Raw genomic sequence first — 12,048 nt, forward strand, 5'->3', positions numbered from 1 at the left:
AAAAGCAAAAATCAGAGCAAAGCAGTGGAGACTGGGAAACGCCCAGTGTGTTCCCGGCACAAAAAAAAGCCAGCGAGGCTGGAGCCCAGCGAAGGGGAAAGTGCCAGGGGCCATGCTTCCTAAACAGAACGTGACTCCATGTTCCACCTTCATATATCATGCCCACATGTCCCCCTCCCTCTGCCAAGGTCTTCATTGGCAGTGCCTGCCAGAGATTTGGTGCTAGTGGTAAAGAACCTGCCTGTCAATGCAAGAGACCTAAGAGATGCGGGTTTGATCCCTGGGTCGGGAAGATCCCCTGGAGGAGGGCATGGCAACCCACTCCAGTATTCTTGCCTGGAGAATCCCATGGACAGAGGAGCCTGGTGGGCTACAGTCCATAGGGTTGCAAAGACAAAGCAACTTGGCACGCACCAGGGGTTTAGCAGCTCCTTAGCTGCTGACACAGAATGCGTGAGGCCAGGTCTTCAGAAGGGCCCAAGGCCAGCAGGTCTCACACAGGGATCCAGCAGGGGGCCTTGGGATTCCAAGGATGGAAGGAAAGTGAAATGCTTGAGTGAGTGAAGGGTGACGAGGTACTCATGGCTCCAGTACCCAGAAAAGTCACCCTGGATATTATATGTAAGGGGGGAGGGTGGATTTCAACCCACCTTCAGAGAATTTTCGTCTGACTTAAAGGAAAGATACATGCCTCCCCCTCCACCCCTTAGTTTGCCTGTGAGCTTCCAAATTAGCACTTTGGACAAAAATCAACTGGGAAGAGCAGAATTCCAAGGGAGTCCTATGTGCAAACCAAGACCAGGGGAAGGAGACAACTGCTGACGTATCACTAACCTTTTGGGATTCACGTAAGTACTAAAACAAAACAAAATGCTGTCCTAGTAAATGTCCCTAAGGATGACCCTGAGAAGCAAAACCAAACCACTGATGGTGGAAGTGAATCTCACGTAGTAGGATGATTTTTAAAGCAGTTTTTCTACCTGCTGGCATCTTTTCAAAATGCCTACTCTTTATAATCACCGTGAATATTACAGTATCAAAATAACTTGTGACTGATAATTAAGAACAGAAAATTTGAGAAGTGCCTGTTTTTCTAAGCTCTGTTTCAAGTAAATGATTTCTACTAAAATCATGCTTTCCTACAGAAATGTTGAATATAAGTAAGTTGCTCTGAAGAGCTACAGTTAACACTTTTTCCCCACTTGCCATTTATCAGCAAGGATTAATAGGCTAGTTTATATCTGACACCACACTTCTTTACTCTTAAAATAGTAAGACCGAATTTGACTGCTTTCTTAAAAAGAATGTTTGTTCCACAGTCACAAAGAATAAAATTCAATGAACTTGTCACCAAAGGTTAGGCATTTTGAACATTTCAGGTATAGTCATTTTTGGGCAAACCATCAATGCATGGGTGGAAGAATTTTATGCTTATTATATCACATGAATTCTACTCTGCTAATAGTTCTAAAGGGCTTCCCTGGTGGCTCAGATGGTAAAGAATCTGCCTGCAAAGCAGAAGACCTGGGTTCGATCCCTGGGTAGGGAAAATTCCCCTGGAGTAGGAAATGGCAACCCACTCCAGTATTCTTGCCTGGGAAAGTCTATGGGGTCGCAAAGAGCCAGACACAACTGAGTGATTTATCACTTCACTTCAATAATTCTAAAGAAGACGAACACCTAAATTGAATAAATGTACTTGATTTCTGGATATGGGACACACACATTGTTATCCTCAATGGCAACAGCATCTCTATATTCCGTTAGAACGTGACTTTTTGTTCAAGTTCTATGTACAGCAATAGAGAAGGGATTTTGGTTACATGAATAAAAAGAATAAAGCATTATTTCTGAAAGACAAAGAGCTAAAACTAGAAGCTAAGAACTTAGTGTTATTTGGACTGTTATCATTTGATAGAAGAATAATTAAAAGACATTGCTTCCACTCTTGGAAGAAAAGGTATAGATCTTTGAAAATTTAATAATGTACTAATCTATACACATATTCTGCATAAAATGTGGTAAAAGTGGGTGAAACTGTTTTGCAAATTATAAAATACTGCAAAATGTAAGTGCATGTCATTATTACTGGAGTCGATTTATTCTGCCATTTATTATCACTGAAGCCCTGTCCATAATTATTTTTTTCACTGACCAGGCACAGGTCATTTAAAATAAAAATGAGCGGAAGCATCTGATCCCCTAGAAGTAGAAACAGCTAATGGAAACAGGTATTCCGGGGACTTCCCTGGTGGTCCAGTGGTTAAGAATCCACCTTCCAGCACAGGGGATGTGGGTTTGATCCCTGGTTGGGGAACTAAGATTCCGCATGCAACTAAGCCCATGCAGTAACTAGAGAGCACGTGTGCTGCAGCAACTGAACCTGTGCGCTCCAGAGCCCGTGGCCACAAGACAAAGTCCACGCGCCACAGAACAAAAAAGCCTGCATGCTGCAACACACGCCCAGTGCAGCCAAAATAATTTTTTTTTAAGAAAAATTTATTCCATCCATGAAATGAATGTGTTGATTCATAATCTGAATGAAGTACCTTCCTCTGAGTCAATTCTGATTGGTTTTTCCAAGCTCTTTTTTAAATTCACCAGAACGGATGAAGCAAAAAAAGATACAACGAAAACCCGATCGTGTAATTAGCGGCCTGGAAGCTTAGAATGAAAACCATGTCATAACCAGGTCCTCGATAGGAAGGTCAGTATCAGGGCGTATCCCTTACACTTAACTCTGAAAAGTCAGCAAAGTAACACATTTTATTTTTATTTATTTTTATTTTTTTTTTAAATTTTATTTTTAAATTTTACATAATTGTATTAGTTTTGCCAAATATAACACATTTTAATATAAAATCAGCATCAGGGGATTTTTCTTCCTGTGAGCATTAATTTTTAATACTTTAACCTCCATTACTATTTTAAAAAGTATTTACTCTTCAGTCCAATGAGTTCTATCATTTTCATATAACCTTTCTATAATAGTTTTAAATGTCTAAGATGGTTTAAAATGGATAAAATTATATCCAGTAAATAAATGGCTTGCCAAGAGTTACTTTGTTTCCTTTAAAAAAAAATTAAAATTGCTTGAAATGACAAATATAACTCCCAAAGTTAATTTCACACAGTAAATGATTAATCTTCATGGATTTATAAGAAGTAAAATGAGAATCAAGATATCCCTAATTTAGAGGAGAAAAACTGAGGTTCAAAGAAATAAGCACCTTGTCGAGAAGGGATCGGTGCTTAACCCACAACTCCACTGTGCTCCTTTCCCATAATCAAAGCTGCAAGGAAGAGAAACCGAATTTACAAGGGAGATTTCATAAATCCTGATAACACGAGTCAGGGTATGCTTATGTAACTTCAAACATCTTGGAATTTAACAAGCTAGAAATCCAGAGCTTGATATTTATTGAATTACACACATGCCTTTCCTTGCTCTCTTGTTTACAAGTTTACAATAAATATTTATAGGATATTTTGATTGGTGAATTCTAGCCAGTGTGCTCTCTAATGAGACTACAGCTTGTTTGGGTTTTAAAGCTTTCTGACACTTAAAAATGTTTACTTTGAGTTCCACAACAACATATGGGATCCTTTTTGTAAGCTAAATTTTATATGATTTTAAATTTAAAAAAAAAAGCAGAAAAAGCCTCAGAGTTAGCAGTAATATTGGATCACGAGGACTTTCTGTGTCATCCCTCTTTGTATCAATGAGGATGTAGTTTCTTATACTTAGAAGAGTTTAAAAGCACAAGCAAAATTTTTGCTCTTCGTATAACTCCAAAGTCTCTACTGTGCAACAGAGTAGAATGATTAGCAGATGTAATCCAAATGTATTGTAGGTTTCAAAGAATTTAGTCATTAAAAAAAAAAAAAAAAGTTTGCTTTGGGTCCCTCAAAATCACAGAAAATGCTCCTTCGCTGTAAAAATGCTGATCGGTTGTACTCTCACAAAACAAAATATGAAAAATTCCTAGGTGCTGGGTTTTCCTTTGTGATAGACTAACAGTCTCCCCAACCCCCGATTCTTTGACCAACAGCACTATTATTTATAAATGAGTTAAATCAAATAGTAGATAGCCATAGCCACAATGCTGCTGCTGCTGCTGCTAAGTCGCTTCAGTCGTGTTCGACTCTGTGCGACCCCATAGACGGCAGCCCACCAGACCCCGCCGTCCCTCGGATTCTCCAGGCAAGAACACTGGAGTGGGTTGCCATTTCCTCCTCCAATGCATGAAAGCGAAAAGTGAAAGTGAAGTCGCTCAGTCGTGTCCGACTCTTAGCGACCCCATGGACTGCAGCCTACCAGGCTCCTCCATCCACAGGATTTTCCAGGCAGGAGTACTGGAGTGGGGTGCTATCGCCTTCAATACTTAGCTCAAAGGTGTGAGATAAATGCTTTGCCTCAAAAGGATAACCCAGAAACCATGTTCCGCCTTCCCTGATGCACATGGAACCTTCCAGAACAGCCGGCAGGCAGTGCACTGTCCGTGTGACACGCTAACACCTTAAGAATACCCAAAATCTGAGTTAACACGTCAGCTTTTGACAATGAAGAGCTGTCCTCAACAAACACATCAGGGTGCCTTTGGAAGGAAGTCAGACATCCCTCCGGCCATTTCTGTCCCTAAGAAAGAGACAAATCACACTTTCCCCATCAACCCAGCACGTGTTGTCAAATTAGCCTGCTCCTCCTGAAGTTCTGAGGGTCAAGCTGGATCACACGTTGAGAGGAGAGGGCAGCACAAATGAGAAAGAACCAAGCGATGGAAACAGCACATCCACACACGGTCATCAGTTTCAGCTTCGTCCACGTCGTCACCCGGAACAGACCCCAAAACTACAGAACTGCATTTTCCTGGGTCTGCCAAAACTTAAGCTGCTACATGAATTTGTTGACTTAGGCCCATTATTAGAATAATTATTATTTTTTCATCACAATCATTAAACTTACAAAACTCATTTTATTAATGAAATTAGACAGAGGAAAGCAAACCGACTTCATTTCCAAAACTAATTTTAATCTATTCATAGTTGGTTGCCCAGGGGTCAGGAGTGAGAAGCACATGGAGGCCGAGCACAACAGAAAAGTGTGACTGACTGATTTCATGCTGTACATTAAGGGTGCTGACCTGTTGAATCTCCAGGGCTTACAACACAGGTAAGGTAATCAATAAACATTAAAATAATCAGTTCATGCAATATGGCTGAGGTCTCTTTGCAAGAGGGCCTTTAAAAAAGAAATAGGTAACAAACAGTAAATAGTTGTATTCCCTTAGATATGCCTTGATTTATGAATCCACGCACTTCCACACACTCAAGCTTCATCTGGCATACTTCCAGAGTTCTTAAAAGGGTCTTCCTGCCTCCATCCTCTCAGCCTTTTCCGAAGCACATTGCTATTAAAATGACCTTCTCTATACTATGTTGGATCACATCTGCCCTTCTCACCCCAGGTTCTGCATTCTTATTGGGCTCGTTTATCACTTCATGGGAAATAGGTGGGGAAACAGTGGAAACAGTGTCAGACTTTATTTTCTGGGCTCCAAAATCCCTGCAGATGGTGACTGCAGCCATGAAATTAAAAGATGCTTACTCCTCGGAAGGAAAGCTATGACCAACCTAGATAGCATATTCAAAAGCAGAGACATTACTTTGCCAACAAAGGTTCCTCTAGTCAAGGTTATGGTTTTTCCTGTGGTCATGTATGGATGTGAGAGTTGGACTGTGAAGAAGGCTGAGCACCGAAGAATTGATGCTTTTGAACTGTGGTGTTGGAGAAGACTCTTGAGAGTCCCTTGGACTGCAAGGAGATCTAACCACTCCATTCTGAAGGAGATCAGCCCTAGGATTTCTTTGGAAGGAATGATGCTAAAGCTGAAACTCCAGTACTTTGGCCACCTCATGTGAAGAGTTGACTCATTGGAAAAGACTCTGATGCTGGGAGGGATTGGGGGCAGGAGGAGAAGGGGACAACAGAGGATGAGATGGCTGGATGGCATCACTGATTCGATGGACGTGAGTCTGGGTGAACTCCAGGAGTTGGTGATAGACAGGGAGGCCTGGCGTGCTGCGATTCATGGGGTTGCAAAGAGTCGGACACGACTGAGCGACTGAACTGAAGAAACATGGCACACAGATTATAAAAACCGACCGTGGCAGGCAGATAAACAGATTGGAAGGATGGATGGATGGGAGGGCGGGAGGCAAGCTGGGATGCTGGCTGGTTTGTTGAATCAATGAACAGACATAAAGAGGGAAACAGAGAAAGATCTTAAGATAGACCCCAGATATTCACCCAGGATATCTTCATTAACCAATTTATCAGTTATCTGGAGAATACTTTTTCTGTTCTCTGACCCCTTTGCTTTGGCTCACAGGCCTTCACAAAAGCTTTGATTTCACTGTAACCCCTAGGCTTGGGTGAAAGACACTCCGACACTCCCCCAGAGAGACTCTCAAAAGAGTCCCCTAGGATTCCTGCGTGGAGAAGCAGATTGAAACAACGCCTCTTTATTCAGGCCAAGCTCCTTAGCTTGCAAACCTTGTCTTTCTCCATCTGGCCTCTGCTGTTTTCAATCAGCTTCATCTATCACTAATTCTCATTCCCCAAGGATAAGCCCCTGGTAGCTCCCCAACCATATCATGATACGTCTACTTCCATGTCTTTTCACATGATGGTTTTGCTTTTCTGCTTGCTTGATAAATTCCAACATGGTTCTGAACATCCAGTTTATAAATTATCCCATGTCACACCCTGGGAAAAGTTGGTTATTCCCTTCTCTAGATTAGCTCTGTTAACTCTCCCATAAATATAACTGCACCAATCACATGTCCTGCTTATGAGTTTAAATTAATATCTGAGAGCAGGAACTTTGTCTTAATTTGTTTCTGTTCTCTTAGCACCCAGCACAGTTTGGACACACTGGGGTAGCTTCGGATGTTGTCAAGTTACAAGGCAAAGGGAATAGTGACTACGTTAACCAAGAGATGAGATAAGAAATAAAAACTGACTGTTCTGTGTGAAGTAATTTGTTTCATTTCAGTTCAGTTCAGTCACTCAGTTGTGTCTGACTCTTTGCAACCCCATGAATAGCAGCACACCAGGCCTCCCTGTCCATCACCAACTCCTGGAGTTCACCCAGACTCACGTCCATTGAGTTCACCCAGACTCACGTCCATCGAGTCAGTGATGCCATCCAGCCATCTCATCCTCTGTCGTCCCCTTCTCCTCCTGCCCCCAATCCCTCCCAGCATCAGAGTCTTTTCCAATGAGTCAACTCTTTGCATGAGGTGGCCAAAGTACTGGAGTTTCAGCTTTAGCATCATTCCTTCCAAAGAAATCTCAGGGCTGATCTCCAGAATGGACTGGTTGGATCTCCTTGCAGTCCAAGGGACTCTCAAGAGTCTTCTCCAACACCACAGTTCAAAAGCATCAATTCTTCGGTGCTCAGCCTTCTTCACAGTCCAACTCTCACATCCATACATGACCACTTGAAAAACCATAGCCTTGACTAGATGGACCTTTGTTGGCAAAGTAATGTCTCTGCTTTCCAATATGCTATCTAGGTTGGTCATAACTTTCCTTCCAAGGAGTAAGCGTCTTTTAATTTCACGGCTGCAGTCACCATCTGCAGTGATTTTGGAACCCAAAAAATAAAGTATGACACTGTTTCCACTGTTTCCCCATCTATTTCCCATGAAGTGATGGGACTGGATGCCATGATCTTCGTTTTCTGAATGTTGAGCTTTAAGCCAACTTTTTCACTCTCCACTTTCACTTTCATCAAGAGGCTTTTTAGTTCCTCTTCACTTTCTGCCATAAGGGTTGTTTCATTTAGAGATGCTCAAATTTCAAACTTCCAGTAAGATGTGCCCCAAAGGGAACCAGAAAGTTGGGAAAGCTGGGTGTACAGCTGGGGAAAGGGGTTAGGGCTAAAGACAGTCATTTGGGAGTTTTTACATAGGCGGCAGTGGAAGGTATGGGTGGATAAAGAGGATCTGATAAAAGACAAGAGAAGAACCTTACAGAAAAGCTCTGGGAAATAACATGGGAAAGAACCTAGAGAACTTAAGAGGCCAAAGGTGTTAAAAAGTTAACATTAGAAGGTGCATCAGCCATGTGAGTGTCCCACAACACTCATGTGGGATGGACGTTAAATGGAGATGATGGATTTTACACCTTGGGGAAATGAAGTGCAGAGAAAAGTAAGATGCCACTGAGAGCAAATTCAGTGGAGGGAAAGGACCAGGACAAAACAGACTGTGGCTGCTGAGAGTGAACGAGTATCTTTCATCCTGACTCATCACTGAGATGGTGTGCGTGGATGGAAGATGGCTTCAGCAGGAAGCCTTCAGTGGCTGCCTAAGTGGGGAGTGAAGGAAGGCGTGATGGGGAGGTATGATGAGAAGGCATCAGCAAATGAGCAAAGCAGGAAGGATGCTCCTCTGCCCACTGCAACCTTTTACTTTACATTTGGGGCAAGATGTCCCTGGGAAAGTGCTTCCATGATTCCTATTGGGGACAAATGTTTACCCCGCCCCTCCCTTCCTCATGTTTCTGCAGAGGTAAGAGAACATCAGCTTCCCAAGAAGGGGCAAGTCGCTGCATTCCCCGTTACTTCTCCTTGAGAAGAAGCAATTTATCTGATTTTTATGTTTGGGGAAAGTTAATGAGCATGTCGACCTCATCACCTTCCTCCCGTAGAATCAGAGGTGGCACAGAACCTCCTTTTCATTTTCAATAGCCCGCCACAGCTGAGGAAGACTGGGCTGTCGAGCTCTGCCTGTAGCTGAAGGGCCAGATTATATCCAAGGGGCTGTATTAGGAAACCCACATGGTCACAGATGTAAACCAATTTGGTTGACAAACTCAAATGAGAACCAACCAGCTCATGTTCTCCGGTTCAGTCCTACTGATAGTTAGGCATACGGTATGTGCATCACGTGTCTGACTCCCCTGTTTGCCTTTCAACTAGACTGGAATTCAAGGGGGAGAATGTGTATTTAATTACAACCACCTTAAAGCTAACTTTCAAGGATACTGTTGCTGCTACTGCCAAGTCGCTTCAGTCGTGTCCGACTCTGTGCGACCCCATAGACGGCAGCCCACCAGGCTCCCCTGTCCCTGGGATTCTCCAGGCAAGAACACTGGAGTGGGTTGCCATTTCCTTCTCCAGTGCATGGATCAGATCAGATAAGTCGCTCAGTCGTGTCCGACTCTTTGCGACCCCATGAATCACAGCACGCCAGGCCTCCCTGTCCATCACCAACTCCCGGAGTTCACTCAGACTCACGTCTATCGAGTCAGTGATGCCATCCAGCCATCTCATCCTCTGTTGTCCCCTTCTCCTCTTGCCCCCAATCCCTCCCAGCATCAGCGTCTTTTCCAATGAGTCAACTCTTCGCATGAGGTGGCCAAAGTACTGGAGTTTCAGCTTTAGCATCATTCCTTCCAAAGAACACCCAGGGCTGATCTCCTGTAGAATGGACTGGTTGGATCTCCTTACAGTCCAAGGGACTCTCAAGAGCCTTCTCCAACACCCACAGTTCAAAAGCATCAATTCTTCGGCACTTAGCCTTCTTCACAGTCCAACTCTCACATCCATACATGACCACAGGAAAAACCATAGCCTTGACTAGACGAACCTTTGTTGGCAAAGTAATGTGAAAAGCAAAAGTGAAATCGCTCAGTCGTGTCCGACTCTTCGCGACCCCACGGACTGCAGCCTACCAGGCTCCTCCACCCATGTGATTTTCCAGGCAAGAGTACTGGAGTGGGTTGCCATTGCCTTCTCCAAGGAGACTGTTAGAGACACAGAAATATAAGGTCTCCAGTTCTCATCTGCCAGTTAAAGGGGTGAGAGTGACTAATACCTAAAATCCTTTGTGTGTGCGCACGCGCTCAGTCGTGTCTGACTCTTTGCACCCCTCTTGACTGTAACCCGCCAGGCTCCTCTCTCCACGGGACTTTAAAGGCAAGAACACTGGAGTGGGTTGCCATTTCCTCCTCTAGGGGATCTTCCTGACTCAGGGATCAAACCCGCATCTTTTGTGCCTCCTGCATTGGCAGGCAGATTCTTTACCACTGTGCCACGTGGGAAGCCCTCAAATTCCTTTCATCCATCTCTAAACATTCGTGTGTTCTTGTATACAAGCGCATAAGATATAAGCAGGGGGAATCAGGAGTCAGAGACATCCGAGGAGCAAAAGGAAGTAAAGATTTCAAGTAGAAGCAGGCAGGTAACCAGGTAGTTCAGCAGAAAAGCCTCCTGGGATGAAGGCAGATTGAGAGATCAGAGGGTGGGTACCTTATCAAGAGCAATCTCCAAGAAAAAAACGGATCAAAAGAATGAAGACCACTGTACATAAACAAGAACGTATATACACGCCTACAGACATAGAGGAAATGACACAGGCAAACCAAAGAAACAAAGCATCCACCTGGAAAAAAAATTCCTCCCCATTCCACTGATGAGAAATCTATGCTTATATAAGCCTGTTCCCTCACTAGATTACAAAACTTGGTGCCTCTGCATCTAAATTTTCCCAGGGGGGCGGGGAACGAAACAGCCACAAAATGCTTAAAGGAAAATGCTAAGGACTGTTTGGCTCAAAGACCAAAACAGAGACTTTTAACTGAGCTGAGGACGGTAGAATGTTATTTTGCTCTCTTGTCCCTTGGAAGCTCTGAGACCTTTTCAGTTCCAAGATTCCATATGCCAGGGGCGTAGGTGAGGAGGGGTTCCAGGCTGTGAGCGCCATGGGGACCGTGATGATCTGGGTCAGGTCAAGGCACTCATGGCCTGAGGACCAATGCATTTCATCCGATTCATCAGTGAGCACCTCTGGGAACAGAGGGGAAGAAAGCTTTTTTTTTTTTTTTCCAGCTGCTGTAAACAGAAATCTCAGTGAGCTCTGTCCTGAATTCTTGCACAGGAAATCTCTGCTCACCTGCCTTCTGAGACGCAGGTCTCTGGCGGGCACCCTCCAGAGGCCCAGGTGAGATGCGGTCCATGCAGAGAAATTGGTTGCTATGTGTTTCATTGTGGCAACCGCGATCCACGAGGGCAAAGCCGATCCACCCGGGCTTTCAGCTATAATCCCCCCCGGAATCTCTCCCTGCTGTTCCAGGGATAATTGTCTGGTTATCCCTGAGGCCAGTTCTTACAGCTTTCACATAAAAATCACCTCTTGCATAAGACATGAAATTTAAAATCATCCCTTCGTAGCTATCACTGAGTCACTCTGTTACCTCTGGGACAGATATAAATTATGCATTCTTTGAGTCTCCTTAAAATTTGAGAGGCACAGGGGGACAAAGAAGGATCTCATTGGCATATATATACATATATATATATATATATACACATATATATGGCGTTTCAAAAAGAAACAATAACTTGTATGATATTAACTGCTCCAGAGGCTCCCTGCATGGTCAAGAAAATTGCATAAAGCGTGAGAAACTAACAGCAGGCTTGCATGCTAATGACGGCTGGTGACAAGGACTCGTTGAATGTCACTGCTTCCTGTCCTCACGCTGCTTGTTGTCCTTATCTCAGCGACATCGCCACAACTGATGCAGCCCCAGGAGTGAGCATCCTTCTGGGCATCGGTGACCACAAGGGCACTCAGCAGGGCCTGCATTCAAACCCTCTGCGTGCCTTTGCCAGCCCTTCCCCCCACGCCACTCCTTGATACTGAGAGTCCTCCGTCTGTACCCTGGAGATGGGTAGGGATCCTCCGGAGCTAGTTTGATTTTTACCCCTTGGTGCCACACAGGCCCGCGAACACGTGGCTGTTCCTATTTCAGAGAGGGTGTGCCATGTTCTTAATTAGCATGAGGAAAATGCAACGGCTGTCACCGGGAGAAAAAAGGGATCTGTGTGCTGTGGTGCTCGCCTGCGACAATGACCTATTTCACACCAGCATCTGGCCGGTGTTGATGAGCTCTTCCAGATTTGTGTGTGTGGGGCGGGGGGGCAGCACGGCCCAGCAAGTGCGTTACCCAGACGCCCACGGAGCACTACAGAT

The 12,048-nt window shown here is 44.2% G+C and overlaps 1 protein-coding gene across 14 annotated transcripts in view; it reads right to left on the reverse strand.

Moving 5' to 3' along the window:
• Positions 1-12,048, reverse strand: part of ENOX1 (ecto-NOX disulfide-thiol exchanger 1) — a 680,015-nt gene that overhangs the window by 438,193 nt on the left and 229,774 nt on the right. The window lies entirely within an intron of this gene.

The sequence above is a fragment of the Bos taurus genome, chromosome 12 (assembly GCF_002263795.3).
Source record: "Bos taurus isolate L1 Dominette 01449 registration number 42190680 breed Hereford chromosome 12, ARS-UCD2.0, whole genome shotgun sequence".
In the NCBI taxonomy this organism is placed as follows: Eukaryota; Metazoa; Chordata; class Mammalia; order Artiodactyla; family Bovidae; genus Bos; species Bos taurus.